A 16,000-nucleotide genomic window follows, 5' to 3' on the forward strand; every position below is an offset into this window, starting at 1 on the left:
AGAAGCTTATACTGACCATATTTATCAGATTAGGATAGTGATCTCTTTACTCAAAAGGCATAACGTTTTTGTACAGGACCACTCTTTTACAACCATGAGGTCTTCGCTTCATTCACATCATTGGTAATAACTAAGGTAGAATGAGTTAAACCCCCGATATCCTCAAATAACAAGCACATGTTTTAAGCCACAAACTTCCAGACTGTTGTTCCAGTTTTGATTTGCAGCTGAAGGGGATGAATTGCTGCCAAATCTCCAAAGGAAAAACAGATATATAACTTGTGTGGAGGCCAGTTTTAATCATGGTTTTGAGAAAATGTCTCTGAGCTTGCATCACGTTTGTTTTTACTTGTGGTTACCACTAGCACTGCAAGGCCAAAATTTAAAAAAGACTTGGTGCTTTGTTGCGTTATTAAAAAGTTATTTTGGTGCTGACCATATTGAAGGCTTTGTTCTTCATTCTTGACAGCATTGAAAAAAGAAGATAATGAATGTGCAGAATGAGCAGTGTCCCAGCACTGTGCATTCTGTTTTCTCCTGTTTTCTCTCATCTTCCTTCTTAAAAATAACCTCTCCTTCCTTTTTTCTACTGTTTTAACACTGGCGATGCAGCCAATATGTCCCGGCCCCACACAGAGGGAAGGGTGCAAGTTTCTTGCAAATTGCAACCCACTAATCAATGTCCAGGGCAGGGACAGCAGGAAGGTAGACTGGCACACACTGGTAGATTTCTAGCTGATTTGCAGTACGTTTTCAAACTGCAAGTTAAGGGAAGGGACATTCTGTGCCTTGGCTGACCTTGAACTTTTCACTTCTCTGAGACTCATTGCTTACTTCCTGTAAAATATGGTTGCTTGCCTTTGATCATGTCTCTGTACAGTTTTACAAATCTAGTTTTAAGAGTTTTAGTGTTGAATCTCTAATCCATAGTAGATATAGATTTGCACTTGCGTATACAGTGGTATCTTGGGTTACAGACGCTTCAGGTTACAGATGCTTCAGGTTACAGACTCCGCTAACCCAGAAATAGTACCTCGGGTTAAGAACTTTGCTTCAGGATGAGAACAGAAATTGTGCTCCGGTGACGCGGCGGCAGCAGGAGGCCCCATTAGCTAAAGTGGTGCTTCAGGTTAAGAACAGTTTCAGGTTAAGAACAGACCTCTGGAATGAATTAAGTACGTAACAAGAGGTACCACTGTATAGAGGCTCGTGGTGGTGGTGCAGCAGTAAGCAATTGGCTTTGTGACCCGAGCCACTGGTATGTATCTCACTCCACCTTTATCAGCCTTTATTGTACATTTCTAGTTGGCTAGTGGTCCACTGGGTTCTGGGGAAACTTCCCCTTACCTGAAGCCCCGCCCATCCCTGGCCCTAGAATCAGTTCATCCAACCATTGTTAGCTGTGTGGCTGCTACATAAAATTCTGCATTCCTCTCCTTCCTTGGACAGCTGATCATACACAGGAAATTTTATGGTCTCATAGTGCCAAAGATACTGGAGCTCAATTCAAACACCTAGTGGCCAGGAACTTAGTAACCTACATTTAAGAGTTGCCAGAGATTGTTTGAACGTGGAACTCAGAGTCCTCTGTACATACAGAAGGGATTATGATTATGCCACACTGGCAATGCAAAAGGAAGTGCCTTTATTCCTGCATTGCAGGCAGCTGGACCCTCTCGGGGTCCCTTTCCAAGTCTACAATTCTATGATGCTATGGAGTGGCTCTGCCTGATATTAATAGCAGGATCCCAGTTGCAGGATCCAGTTCTCACTTTTAAAAAAGCAAACAAGGGAGATTTCTGCCAGACGTCTATTGGCAAGGAGTTCCACAGGGCAGAGCCTGCCACACTAAAGACCTGGTTCCTGTTAAATGCCAACAAAATCTCTGGGGTGTGGGGGACCCTCAAAATTGCCCCGTCAGAGCTCTGTGTTCGAGCTGGAGCATAAGGAATCAGGAGGTCCTATGTAGCTTTCTCGGCAAAGGAGTAACATGATCCCTGTAACCTGATCTGGTGAACAGACTGGCTTCTGTATTCTGTACCAGTTGGGGGAAAGGGGCTATGTGCATTATGGAGTTGGAGAGAACGGCTGCTGGGGGCGGATAGGGAGTGGAAAAATTTTCCCCAAGACCTTCATGTGAATTTGGAAGAATAATCTGATTTTCTCCAACTACAGTTGGGGAGAAAAATCAGACAGTTAATGAATCTGAGATGACTCTCGTCTCAGAGAGCTCACCTATCCTTGCTACACTCTTTATCTGATTCAGAAATATGCTGGAAGTAAAAGCAGTTTTCTAAATATTTCCTTGTGCTACAAATAATAATCATATTTAATTTGTTCAAATAGACAAACGTTACTAGGAGCGTCATCTGACAGCAAAACATACAGAATCCGGAACAGGGTTTCTCAGGTAACATTAATTCACTTTCGTGGTTGTGCCAATCAAGTACAGATGGCACAGATAAATTAGGCATTTGAGTTCAGCCTGCCTGCTGTGGATACAAGAAGTGTTCCCCACTGTGGAATTTATAGGTTGTGGTTATTGCAAGAGGAATGTAGAATGAAAAACAAACAAGTATTATGCACATTTGAAATCCTAGCTGCGTCACTGAGCAAGGCAGAAGCTAAGCATTGCCAGATCTTCCTCTGTCCCGTCATTCACCTATTTGTAATATGCTACGTGTCTGACAGTATCCTGGGATCGAGAGCCTACTTCTTTTAAATGCTGTTTTGCAGTGCTCTTTGATTGCTTTGAAGATTAACAGTCGGATGTGTATGTGTGTAATCCCTATATATAGCTCATATATGTGCATTATTTATTTATAGCCCACTGTTTAGTCAAAAAGGTTCTTACAGCAGTATATGAAAACCAGTATTAAGATGATCCCTACTCACAATTTACAAGGACATGACACACAAGGAAAAAGGAACGGGAGTGATAGAGGAAGGAAGGCAAAGCAAGCTCAAGGACAAGTTATTAAGGTTATATACATATTATATGTGTGTGTTCTCGAAGCTACGAACATGAGTTTGACCAAACTGCGGGAGGCAGTGGAAGACAGGAGTGCCTGGCGTGCTCTGGTCCATGGGGTCACGAAGAATCAGACATGACTAAACAACACACACAAAATCTACACTGCCCACTAGTAATATAGTCAACTTTTCTGTTTAAGAGTGATAGACAGAGAAAGGATTCCAGTGGCTTTGAAGGCAGGGGGGGAATAATTCATTGGGCTTGCTCAACTCACACTGGGTCCCAAATGTGGACAAACTGATTTAAATTCACACCTGTTCCCTTCCATGGTAGGTAAGACACTACATCCCACCTCTTGGGCAGCTGTCAATTTAACTGGTGCTAAAAATTAAGGCAGCCTTTAAGGCAGACAATTTGCACATAAAGGTATTTAAAAATTGTTGTCTTGGAGACTTTGTAATAGAAAGGTTAACCTGCTGTCCTCTAGCTGTTTTGAACTAAAGCTCATCACCCCCAGCCAGCATTAATACGTCTGAATTAGGAAAACAATCTGGTTTGCAGATTTAGAAATGAACAGGATCATGCTAAAATCTACATAAATAAAAATAACATTTCATTGGCTATCACACTATGTTAGCTACACTCTAGGATTGGCATACGTCCCAGACATACTGCAGTCGGAAGCATTGTCCGGGTGGAAATAGCTCTCATAGGACATAGGAAACAAGACTGATGATTGACAGCTTTGTTGCAAAAAGGGGAACATCATCTTCTCCCCGCGATCTGTCAGGAGCAAGTTGAGCCGTGGGCTCCAGTAACATCTATGTCTGCAAACACCCCTCAACTTTCTCCCACATGGCTTCCATTCACTCCAATGGGGAAAGAACAATGATACTGGCAAAATTTGGGGGCAGACTCCACTGAGAGGATCCCTATGTGGGTTCTTGCAACAAAGAGAGACTCACTCTCCTCCCTACATCATATTGACCCTTATTTTGGTAGTAAAAAATAAATAGCAAAAACCTCTCTTCTGCTAGCTCTCACATCAAAGGTGCAACTAAATCAAGTACTCTCAGTTTCCATTATTGTAGCAATTGATTTAATTCTCAATATATAATGGAACACAAATGATCTATAGGCAAATGTCTGCCATTTAAGTGGAACACATCGCAGGAACGTTAAGTTTTAGGATAACACCCAGTGAAAATGCCTTACGTGTGTTCTTCACCCATTCATTATTCTTACTTGCAAAATTATGCAGTTAACCAATTAAAACTGAATTTACTAGGACTTGACTTTATTATTCCCAAAGCCTAGGGCCTTCTTTTTATAAACAGTTTCCACCAGTATACATTTTCTTCCAAATGAGTTTATAACAGTTATTGTCTTGCGCCGAAATCTCTATCAAATCTAAAATACCAGCAATAATTAGAAGGTACCAAGCTATTACCTACAAAAATGACATTTTTACCTGGAACTAAGCTGTTTTAAAACGCTGCGGAAATTAACCAAAGTGGAAATTGGAAAGGAACACACACTTCCAGGCCATCAAGCAATAGCATGAGCAGATACTAAAATGCCCTTTCCCAATGTTTAGATTAAAAAATCTTTGCCACCGTGGGTGTGCGAACAGATGGCATGAAACAGAACAATAGGAATGGCTCAAATATGCTTTGCCGTTATCATTCCAAGATGTTATTAATAAAGGCTTGTGTGTCATGCTTTCTAATTTTAACAGCAAGAGTTACTTCCAAAACAAGGTCTATTGACATGATTATCCTAGCCATAATTATTTTCAGCAATGACTTTTTGTATCCTATTTAGGTTGAATCAGAGGCCTATTCACATTTTAAATGTAAGAATGTAAGAAGAGTCTGCTCATCCAGTCCAGGATTCTGTCTCACACTGGCCAAATGGATGCCTGGGCAAAACCGGCCGGCAGGATTCGAACACAAGAGCCCTCTCCTCTCCTGTGGTTTTCGGTTACTGATATTCAGAAGCATTCCTGCCTCCAACCGCGGAGGAAGAACGAAGCCATCGTGGCTACAAGCCCTTTCATGGTGAGAGAAGAAGGCCTCACAGCTTCTTCTTTTGAAATAGTTTATTTGCCACAGCATATATTTCAAACATTCTCATAATCTTAAAAACCATAAAATAAGACATCATGTGCTCCAATCTCATTAAAAGGAAGGAATACATTATATCTGTAACAATTTGAAGGGTTAAAATGTGTACTTCAAAGTACAGTCGCACCTTGGTTCTCAAACGCCTTGCGACTCAAATGTTTTGGCTCCTGAACGTCGTAAACCCGGAAGTGAGTGTTCCGGTTTGCGAACATTTTTGGAAGCCGAATGTCCAACGCGGCTTCCAATCGAATGCAGGAAGCTCCTGCAGCCAATTGGAAGCCGCGCCTTGGTTTTTGAATGTTTTCGGAAGTTGAACGGACTTCTGGAACGGATTACGTTCAAGAACCAAGGTACGACTGTATTCCAAACTGTGTTACCCACCCCAAACACTACTCCCCCATGTGCCTCATTACCTGTGTGTTCAATAAAGTCGCCCCCTACTGCGTAGAAGTTATTGTTTTTCTTTTGGCCTCTTGCTATCCGCAGTTTCCATGTTAGCTTTTCCAACAAAGCTGTCTGCCAGACTGCTTCATACCACATATCCATGGTCAACAGTTGCAATGTTTTCTATTGGTATGGTTGTTCTTGCCACAGTTAATAAATGGGTTATAAGATCTTTATTTCTAATTCTTGGTGAGTCCCGACTGTACAAATTAAGCAGTGCCAGTCCTGGGGACATAGATACTGTCTGCCTTTTAACCAAAGATATCTCTGCAAAGACATTTTCCCAGAATTTTTCCATTTTTGAACACTCCCACCACGTATGTCTGTATGTTCCAATAGTGAGACACCCCCTCCAACACATAGGAGAGCTGTTGAGTTTTATATAAGCTAGACGTCTAGGTGTTAAATACCAGCTATGTGCAATTTTGAGGGCTCTTTCTCTTGTCATTGCCAAAATAGATTTATACGGGACCTACAAGTTCTAGGAAGACAGCAAGGTGCCTTATATCAAGACCAATGGCCCATGTAGCGTTCCTATAAGCATGCTGGTCTAAGGCCATAAAGCACTTTATAGCTCAAAGTCAGCACTTTAAATTGGGTCCAGAGATGGACTTTGAATAGGCACAATTGATGTAATGAGATCACAATTCTTTCTGTTGTTTTATTTTATGATTTCAACACACTGTGTACTTATTTCCATTGAGAAGTTTTTGTAACCTTCCATGTGACAATTAGGTGAAGGGTAGGCTATAAAGAAAATTACAAAATAAATAAATAAATAGACCACTGTTGTCAACACCTGCTCTGCCACCAGGTCTTGCCATAGTCTTTTGATTGGTCCAATGCCAGCACCAGCAAGTCCTTGCAGGATGAATAAAGGTAGCTGGGAGACAGAAGTTCAGAGGGAGAGGAAAGAAGGAATGTCTTCCTCCTTTGAGGGTAAAGGGACAGGGGATATGTTGAAGGAAGTTAGAAAGTGAGAAAAGGTTAACGTTTATTTATATATATTATTATTATTATTGATGATGAACAACTCTGAATAGAAAGGAAAGGGATAAGAGAGGAAAGATGGTATAGGGGGGAAAATGTGAACGTAAAAGGACCAGGGAATGAAGATGAAAGAAACCAGCCATTTTGGGGTGAAGGAAATAAGGAACAAGTTGAGTGTGAAATAAGATTAAGATAACAAGTCACAAGAGATGAGTAAAAATACTTTGAGAGGCATGTGAGTGGGAAAGAGATAATATATTTTAAAAAGTCTTCTCCATGCAGAGCCTCTGGACGAGCAAAAGTAGAGAACAAAACCAGCAAGTATCAAGTGAATAGGCCTTTCTTTTTTTCCTTAAGTCTAAAAAATGTGAAAGTCCAATGCGCTCTGCACAAGTTGAGATTTACTGACGTTCTTAGAGGTGTCGGCCTTTAACATTCCCTTAGACAAAGTGCAGCGATAGGAGCTGATCCAGAGATTAGGTAGCTTTGTCTTCTTAAATCAAGAGGAAAACCTGCTCGAGTCTTCAAAAGGATAACTCATGTCCTCAGCAGGCTAGCAAGGAGTCCCTGCTGATACAGAACACACACAGACAGACGCACGCGCAATGTCGTTATGTGAAATAGCCCCAAGGTAAACCATGACCTCTTGTCCATTTAAGGGTAGAAAGATCAAAATGAGAGAGCCACTTGGGTGTAGTCTGAGGCCTCTCAAAAGAGGAGCTGAATTTCCAAGGCTGCCAAAGGTTTTTTATTAGAGGTTTCCATGACAGAGTAAGGTACAGGTATTGGGACAGAGCGAACCATTCCCATGTAACTAAACAAAGTAAAAAAAGACGCCCCAAACAAACCAGTAGTATTCACATTGACAGTCACAGCTAGTGCAACCAGTAAAACGATAGGACCCAAAGCATGCTGTCCAGAGATGGAAAGAAGATAAAGTCCCTACCAGAGAAGAATGGCAGATTAAGTTGGATTATGCCGAAATGGCAAAAATGCCTGGAAGGATCAGAAATCGGGAAGAACAAAATTTTAATAAGGAACGGGGGAAATTTATAATTTATCTTAAAAACCATTGTAAACAGCTAAAATTGTTAGTAGGATTGGAATAACACTTGTAATTTAATGGTGAATCTTGGACGTAATGGAGATATAAAAGATCTGGATTATTATAAAAGATGCAGGAGGAAATGACTAACAATAGGACCCACAAAGGGGAGGAGGGAAGTCCAAGAGATTAATTGGAATCTTGTTTTTATTCTGTATGTTGGATATGTGATAGTAAAACTTTAACCTGAAAAAACAAATAAATAAATTTACATAGAAAAAAGAACGGCGTCTGTGAAAGAGGAGAGATTTCCTCTAGAAACTGCTTGATGCATTCTTAAAGGAAGCCCATTTCACGTCAAGGAAACCAGGTTTGAGGCAACATCTGACACTAACTGTGACCCCTACAGGCTCTCACCAACTTTTTTGTGAACATGGAACTGAATCCCCCCAGGAGGTTGTGGACTCTCCTTTCCTGGAGGTTTTTAAGCAGAGGCCGGATGGCCATCTGTCATGGATGCTTTAGCTGAGATTCCTGCATTGGTCCCTTCCAACTCTACCATTCTATGATCATTACAAACACATATAAAAATAAGAAAGGGAAAAGAGTAAGGTGAAGCGGAGAGCTATCTTGGGTGAGGAACTCGCTGCAAAGATCAAGAGAAGGGGCATGTTGTGGTTGTTAAGACTGAATATTAGATTATTATGATGGAGGAGAACTGGGTTGAGGTCCCCAGTCAGCCATGAGGCCTGTCAAAGTGACTTTGGGCCTCTCAGCCTCACAGGGTTGTTAAGAATTGCTGGGGTACAGTGGGAAGAACCACATTCTCGATCCTGAATTGGGGGGGGGGGGAGGGGAGGGCAGGATACCAATGAAATAAATAATTGAAGACTGGGTCTTAAAATAAATTCAAGATGCAGTTGCCAAGAAGCACTGTGCGTTTTTGAGAATATCGTTGCGATTTTCTTTTACATCTCCCTTAAATCGCTACGGCAATGTTATGAACACAAGTCAAATATTGCTATTAATTTTTCATAAAGGACCTAAAACCGTTCGAGCCATGCATAATTAAAACTAAAACGGATCCTTTCCACAAGCTTACAATTTAGATGAGACCCAAGACATCTTAAGGAGAAAAAGGAAAGAAAGGTCAGTTAGGGAATAATACGCTGAATTCTGTGTCCGCCCCCCCCCCCCCAGCAGCCCTCTTTAAGCAAACAGATTACTATCTTTGGCATGTATATCTAGTTATACACACCCCATTTACTGTTTATAATGAAGATACAGGAATCGCTGCATGAGATCAACCTCCCTATCACCTTGGAAGCCCCACCAATGAGGCCAATATTGGTTCAGGAAAGAGTAGGAGGAAGCCTCTGGATGAGACCCTCTGCTAGAGGTTAGCTGAACTTTCTCAGAAGACCATTTCTGAGAAAAGGGGAGGTTTTCCTCTCACTTCCCCTGAGAAAAGGGTCAACAGGATGAATGTTCTCCAAGTACTCCTCACCTCCCGGTTAAAGTTACCAGCCCTGGCCTGGCCACATCCCAGAACGTCACTCTACATCGTTGGCAGCAAAGTGGTTGCCAGCACAGCTGCTGGCTGCTGACACCACTTGCAGTGGAAGGAAAGAGATGACAAAAAAACAAAACAAACAAACAAAAAACCTTAGGAGAAAGGAAAATAACCCCACCCCAAAAAGTTGCTGGAGAATCACCATCACTATCATTATCATTTTATTATTTGTCCTCTGCCCATCTGACTGGGTTGCCCCAGCCACTCTGGGTGGCTTCCAACATACACAAAAGCATAATAAAGCATTAAACATTTAAAAATTCCCTTTACAGGGCTGCCTTTAAATGTCTTCTAAATGTTGCATAGTTTCTTATCTCCTTGACATCTGAGGGGGGTGGTGTTCCACAGGATGGGCACCACTACCAAGAAGGCATTCTCCCTTCTCCCTGGTTCCCTGTAGCTTCACTTCTCACAGGAGGGAACAGCCAGAAGGCCCTTGGAGCTGGACCTCAATGTCTGGGCTTAATAATGGGGGTGGCGAAGCTCCTTCAGGTATGTATTTTTACTCCAGAATCTCTCTGCCACCTGGAGAAATTGGCTGAAAATGTGAACTGCCCTGTGATCTTTGGATGAAGGTAAAGGTAAAGGGACCCCTGACCCTGTGGTTTAACCCACAGCGCCACCCGCGTCCCTTGGATGAAGGGTGGCATACAAATTTAAAAAATAAGAATAATGTTCTCTGCCAATTCCTCAGCCCGCAATTAAGGTGGGGAATCCTGAGAGGCCCATTGCCCTCCTCTGCCCTTCTTAATCGTGGCCTCATTTGCTAGGGTAAATTTGCTGCGGGCGATGGGAGATGTAGTCTAAAACATCTGGAGATGAGCCAGGCTGGCAAAGGCTGTGCGAGGGGCACCCCCGCCTTCCCCTTGCCCACGCAGCATGTGGCCCAAACACCTCCTAGTGCTCACACAACCTTAATTTGTTTCACTGCCTCGCTGTCACCAAAGGCTCCTCTGAAGCCAGACGAGTCTGGCTAGTATTTCTGCTGACTCAACAGCGAGCTTTGCAAAAGGGGTGTCATGTGTCAGCCACAAGGAAACAGCAGCCAGGCACCATCTCCTCCAAGACAGAGCAAAACACTGGAAGCCAGATGTCAGCTTCTTTCCCCCAAAACAACAGAAAATTCTGTCCTTTTACTCCTCCATCTTTAAAGACTGCAAAAAGCCCGGACTGCCCATCTGTCACTCGCCTTAAAAGTTATCACCGCGACAGAGCCATTTAAAAACACAACTTCAAGTCGTGCTGTAACGCTGCTAACCTAGCAGACACCACAGCCTTTTAAATGAATACAAAGAACTAAAGACAAAGAACAGTGGAACGCGTATGTAAAGATAATGCATCAACCCACTTATCTCCCCAGTTCCCTTCCAGGAATGCTCTAGAGGAGAACATGTTTAATAAAAAATTAACCATGAGATGCAATCTACAGAAGGCCCAGCTGTAAAAGTCGCTTACGGTGGGTTCATTTTTACTCCAGAACCAGAGCTGCCGGCAACTGTTTGCACTCACTAAGAGATGACAGCATTCAGTAGCACCCCACTCTGAGTTATTTTCATGGCATCATAGAATTGTAGAGTTGGAAGGGACACCAAGGGTAATCTAGTCCAACCCCCTGCAATACAGGAATCTTAGCTAAAGCATCCATGACAGATGGCCATCCAACCTCTGCTTAAAAACCTCAAAGGAAGGAGAGTCCACAACCTCCTGAGGGAGTCGGTTCCACTGTCAAACAGCTCTTACTGTCAAAGTTCTTCCTGATATTTACCGTATTCGGAATCTCCTTTCTTGTAACTTGAAGCCATAGGTACGAGTCCTACCCTCCAGAGCAGGAGAAAACAAGCTTGTTACCTCTTCCAAGTGACAGCCCTTGAGATATTTGAAGATGGCTATCTTATCTTATGAGGAACCGGGTGGTGCTGTGGGTTAAACCACAGAGCCTAGGGCTTGCCAATCAGGAGGTCGGCGGTTCAAATCCCTGCGACGGGGTGAGCTCTCATTGCTCAGTCCCTGCTCCTGCCAACCTAGCAGTTTGAAAGCATGAAGTGCAAGTAGATAAATAGGTACCACTCTGGCGGGAAGGTAAACGGCGTTTCCGTGCGCTGCTCTGGTTCGCCAGAAGCAGCTTAGTCATGGTGGCCACATGACCCTGGAAGCTGTACGCCGGCTCCCTCAGCCAATAAAGTGAGATGAGCGCCGCAACCCCAGAGTCGGCCACGACTGGATCTAATGGTCAGGGGTCCCTTTACCTTTACCTATCGTATCTTATAACCAGCTCCTTCAAGCTTTCCTCATAAGGTTTGGTTTCCAGAACCTTGATCATCTTAGTTGCCATCTTCTGCACATGTTCCAGCTTGTCAACATCCTTCTTAAACTGTCATGCTCAGAATCGGACACAGTATTCCAAGTGTGGTGTCACCAAGGCAGAATAGAGTGGTACTATTACTTCCCTTGATCTGGACACTATACTTCTGTTGATGCAGCCTAGAACAGCATTAGCTTTTTTCTCAGGCTTACTTTGAACAAATTCCTGTCCCCTGCAGATATCGTTAGACTGCAAACCCTATCACCCCTGACCACTGGCCAGGGTTGATGGGAGCTGGGCATCCAACAACTAATGATGAATCACAGGTTCCCTACCACTGGTGTAAAGGCAAGAGTCCATCAACTTCTGCACAGGGCATTTTGCAGGCCTGAATTGTGTGGTCACTGGAAGGAACTGAATGACTACATAGCTTAGGCCAACATGCACTGAACTTTATCATGTTGGCCCTGTGCAAACATTAGATCCATGAGCATGTAACTTCTGCACTGAAATCCCTTCGTCTGATCAACCATTAAATCTAGAAAGATACTGAGGGTTGTTTTTTTTGTAAATGTAGTTCTTTTTTATTTGTTATTATATATTTGAAAATGAAAATAATTTTTAAAAATACTAATGGGTTAATATATTAAAAAACAAACCTCACTGCTGCAGCAGGTGCCAGGGTGTAATCAATATGTACAGATAAGCTAATACACTTCCTTGCTTTATAGCAGCTGTGTTTCCACAATATTTGGAGTGTATAGGGGAGGCTTACAGTTTAAAACATGAAAATGCTGGCCCAGCTCTTATCACCAGATCTGCCAATACATAAATATGCCAGAACAGATCAATATTTTTAAATGAATATGGGGGAGAAGTGATCACACAAGCCATTATTGGACTGTCACAGGGTTCCAGAATTCTGATTCCAAAGCTCTAAATAGACACTATATACAAACAAACTGTCCCTCTTAAGAGCTTAACTGCCTGAGATGAGCCAAACCCAAACAACCTGATTGGTGACATCAGAGCAGCTCAACCAATGAGAAGCTAGGCAAGGAGAAAACCAAGCCATCCATCAGAAGTGAGTTTAAATGACAAGGGCCCACTACTAGCACAGAATTAAGTTCTATAACACAATGGGATTTGCTTGCAAGTAAAAGTGCATGCCATGGGTGGGTGGCTAACCCATGGGCCTCCAGATGTTGTTAGACTCCAACTCCCACCATCCCCAGGCAGTATAGCCAGTGTTCAGGGACGATGGGAGCTGTAATCCAACATCTGGAGGGCTACAGGTTGGCCACCCCTAGTGTACAGAATTTGCTTTATACATCTCTGAACCTAGCAGTGCCCCTTTCAACCTCGTGAAACCCAGCAAAGCATCCAAGTTGCCTGGATGGACTCTGTTGACACCAAGCACAGCAACCATTCCTAACAACAGAAACACACCTCTTCTTTCATTTGCTCAATCAAAAGTTCACAGAATCAAACAAAGCCAGCTTTCTGACTCACACCCAGTCTAAAGTGATAATAAAAAACACTTTTGCCATTTCACAACCATGAAGCAAGCAAAACGGAAATACCTTGTTTTAATAGTTTTATTGCAGTTTATATTAAAAAGGATACCACACAAAATTTTATCAGTTAAGAAAGAATAAATACTAAATGCAAATTGGCTGGAAATGATGGTTTGGAAGAAAACGATGGGCGGAAGTAACCATAGTTTACCTGATTCATACACTGATGTAAACTTTGGTTGTAGTGAACCAGTGAGTGAGTGAATCAGGAAAGCGAGGCAGGCCAAAGAAGGGCATGGGTGAGAGAAGGGCTTGTGAGCAGGTCAAAACTGTTGGGCACCTGCCAAGGTTCAGACCTGAGGAGGGTGCCAATTTTTTCCTAACAGAGCCGCAGCACAGACCTGACACTGCCAATGACGAAGCCATGGTACCAGCTAGGAAACAAACAAATGTTCTTGCTTTTATTGTAAATGCTGAATTTAATCAGAAAGTGCAGTTAAGAAGCAAAATGAGGATTGAGAGTTCAGAAAAGGAGCATTACGTTTTCAGTCTTAAAAGCCACAATTCACCAGAGTCCCAAAATATACAAAACTGATTTACCTAATATATTGAAAGAGGCTGTAGAAAGCACTTGCAGCATCACTACATCAGTAGTTTGTTTCTGTGCATTATTGTGGCAGATACTTTGTGAAGGATGGTGTGTCTTAGCTTGAAACAATCCATTTTTTTATATAAAAAAGTTATATTGGTGGTTGTTTTCTAACACTTTTGCCCCATTTTCTTCCTTCTTTTTTTTTTTTTTAAAGAAAGGAAGTGTGGATGAGAAGAAGAAAAAACCTAAAATGTGGTGCTTGAAGCCTATGTTCTGCACTCTTATTGCCTCCTACTTTTGATGTATCTGCCTGGCTTGCTCTCCAACCGTATGATCAAAGTCAGACCATGCCCTGGGGAGGCAGTATCCAGCTACATCATGCCACTGAAATGCTTGTGGCAAGCGCACTCACGCCAAAGAGGACGACAGCTCTTCAAAACACTGCCTGCTGCCAGCAGCTTCCTCTAAACGGTGTGATGAGGCCAAAACCACATAATCTCTGAGGTCACTCCAGCCTTTGGGACTTAGGTTAACGAGGAAAACCAAGTGCCATACAGTCTGCGGGCTTCTAGATTAGGCTTCTGCAGGCTTATTTTAAAGCTGACATGGTTAAAAATGAAGCATGTGCATGAATGGTGGACACAAATGCATGTGTGCAGATGTTTCCAAATTGCAGATCCAGGGGATGAGCTGTACGGGCAGAGAAAGTCCTTGATGCCATTTGGACCCTCCTGTTGCAGTCAGGACATTTCCTGAGCATTTCACTAAGGGTTTAAACCACTGGGAATGTCCCAGAAGGCTGATGGGCTCCCACACAGTTTACCCTTTGCAGAGCCACACTTCTCAGCTCCCTTAAACTACAGTTCCCAGGATTCTCTGGGGCAAGCCATATGCACTGAATGTGCTTTAGAAGTATGGTCTGGATGTGACCATCCTATCTTCCTTTTGTCAATGTCAGCCAGGTGGAACGTTACATCTGCATCAAGTTTAATGCTAATCATGTTTGATTTTAAACCAGAGCTTGAATCTAACCCAGAAACCCTGAATCAGCTGGTTTACAAATTCTGAATACCTTGGTGCAGGCATGAGCAATATGCTGAAAAGGAAATAGTGGAGGGGGGGTCTGTGCTGAGGGGGCAGGGAATGGACAGTGTGAGCATGCAAGGAATCCCTTCTCTCCTAACTATGGTTAAATTATCAGGAAAATGTTACACCTGCGCTAGGCCTTAGTGATTTTATACAGCTGCTCACATGGAATTTTGTTATGAAAGTCAGCAGCCCAAAGTCTGTGTAGATCGTTTTCTGCACAAAAGGATTTTTGCACACGTTATAAAGCCAGAATTTATTCCCCTTTCAATATTTGTTGGGATTAGTTATCCTTCCTGACAAATATGGAGCAAATGCTCAAGACACATAGACATATGTTCACGGGAAGACTAAAATTACTTACAGCAATCCTGAAAGCTAGGCTAGTTTTAACAGCTCTACATTACAAACAGGGATGGGGGCAAGACCCACAAGTCTGAGATCTGAAAGAGGGAATTCCAGTTCTCAAGCACTGGCCTGTACCTGCTTTCTTAAGCCGTTATTCGTATGTTTTGTCTTATAATTACCTTTGTAAACCGCTTTAATATATTGTTGTGAAAGTGGTATATAAATATTTTGAAATACATAAACTAAGGCATGGAAGCGCACCAACTTTTGTCAGGACTGCAGCCTGTAGAAAGGTGAGGTTTAGCCCTCTCCCACCTTGCTATGGAAGGGATACTCTCTTCTCATGGGCAGCAATGTGTGACCGACATGTACAGTGGCATGTACCACAAGTAGGGTACCCGTTTCTGGCGGCCTCTCTACATAAAAGCCCCCTTACAAGTTAAAAAACTGCACATCTGGGAGAGCTGTCCCACTCTGAGTCACTTCCTGCTGTACTACTTGTATGTATAGAGAGTTTTGTGGGGTTCCCCGCCCCCATCTATGTGCTCTCCCCACCTGCAGCCTAAAGTGTTACCATTCATTCTAGCAGGTGATAACAGGAATGGTGGAAATGACTCAGCTTTCTGTCCCCTGCCCACTGCAATTGGTAGCACACTCAAAACCACTCGGAGAAATGAACACAACTATGATTTATTCAGGATGATTTACCCAGTGTTTTTATTTTGATTTTATATATTGTGATATTTTTGGCGAACTGCCCTGAGACCTCCAGGTGTGGGGCGGTATATCAATTCAATAATTTTTTTAAAAAATAAAAAAAACCTAATTCTCTCTACCAAATCACAGAAAGGTGCAAAACGCACTAAAATAGAACTGCCATCACAGTAACTGAATGTAACAGAGAACTTTACATGGCAAATCTAGTTATCACAGCAGTTTCAAATCCCAGCCTTCTAATGAGAAACTTGCACATACCTACTACAGATGCCAGCAGGAGGTGGGG

The 16,000-nt window shown here is 42.7% G+C and overlaps 1 protein-coding gene across 2 annotated transcripts in view; it reads right to left on the reverse strand.

The window, feature by feature from the left end:
* The window catches only part of EFL1 (elongation factor like GTPase 1), a 68,698-nt gene that overhangs the window by 10,564 nt on the left and 42,134 nt on the right, over positions 1-16,000 (reverse strand). The gene's annotated exons all lie outside the window — the stretch shown is intronic.

This window comes from Podarcis pityusensis (assembly GCF_964106645.2).
Source record: "Podarcis pityusensis genome assembly, chromosome: 14".
Taxonomy (NCBI): Eukaryota; Metazoa; Chordata; class Lepidosauria; order Squamata; family Lacertidae; genus Podarcis; species Podarcis pityusensis.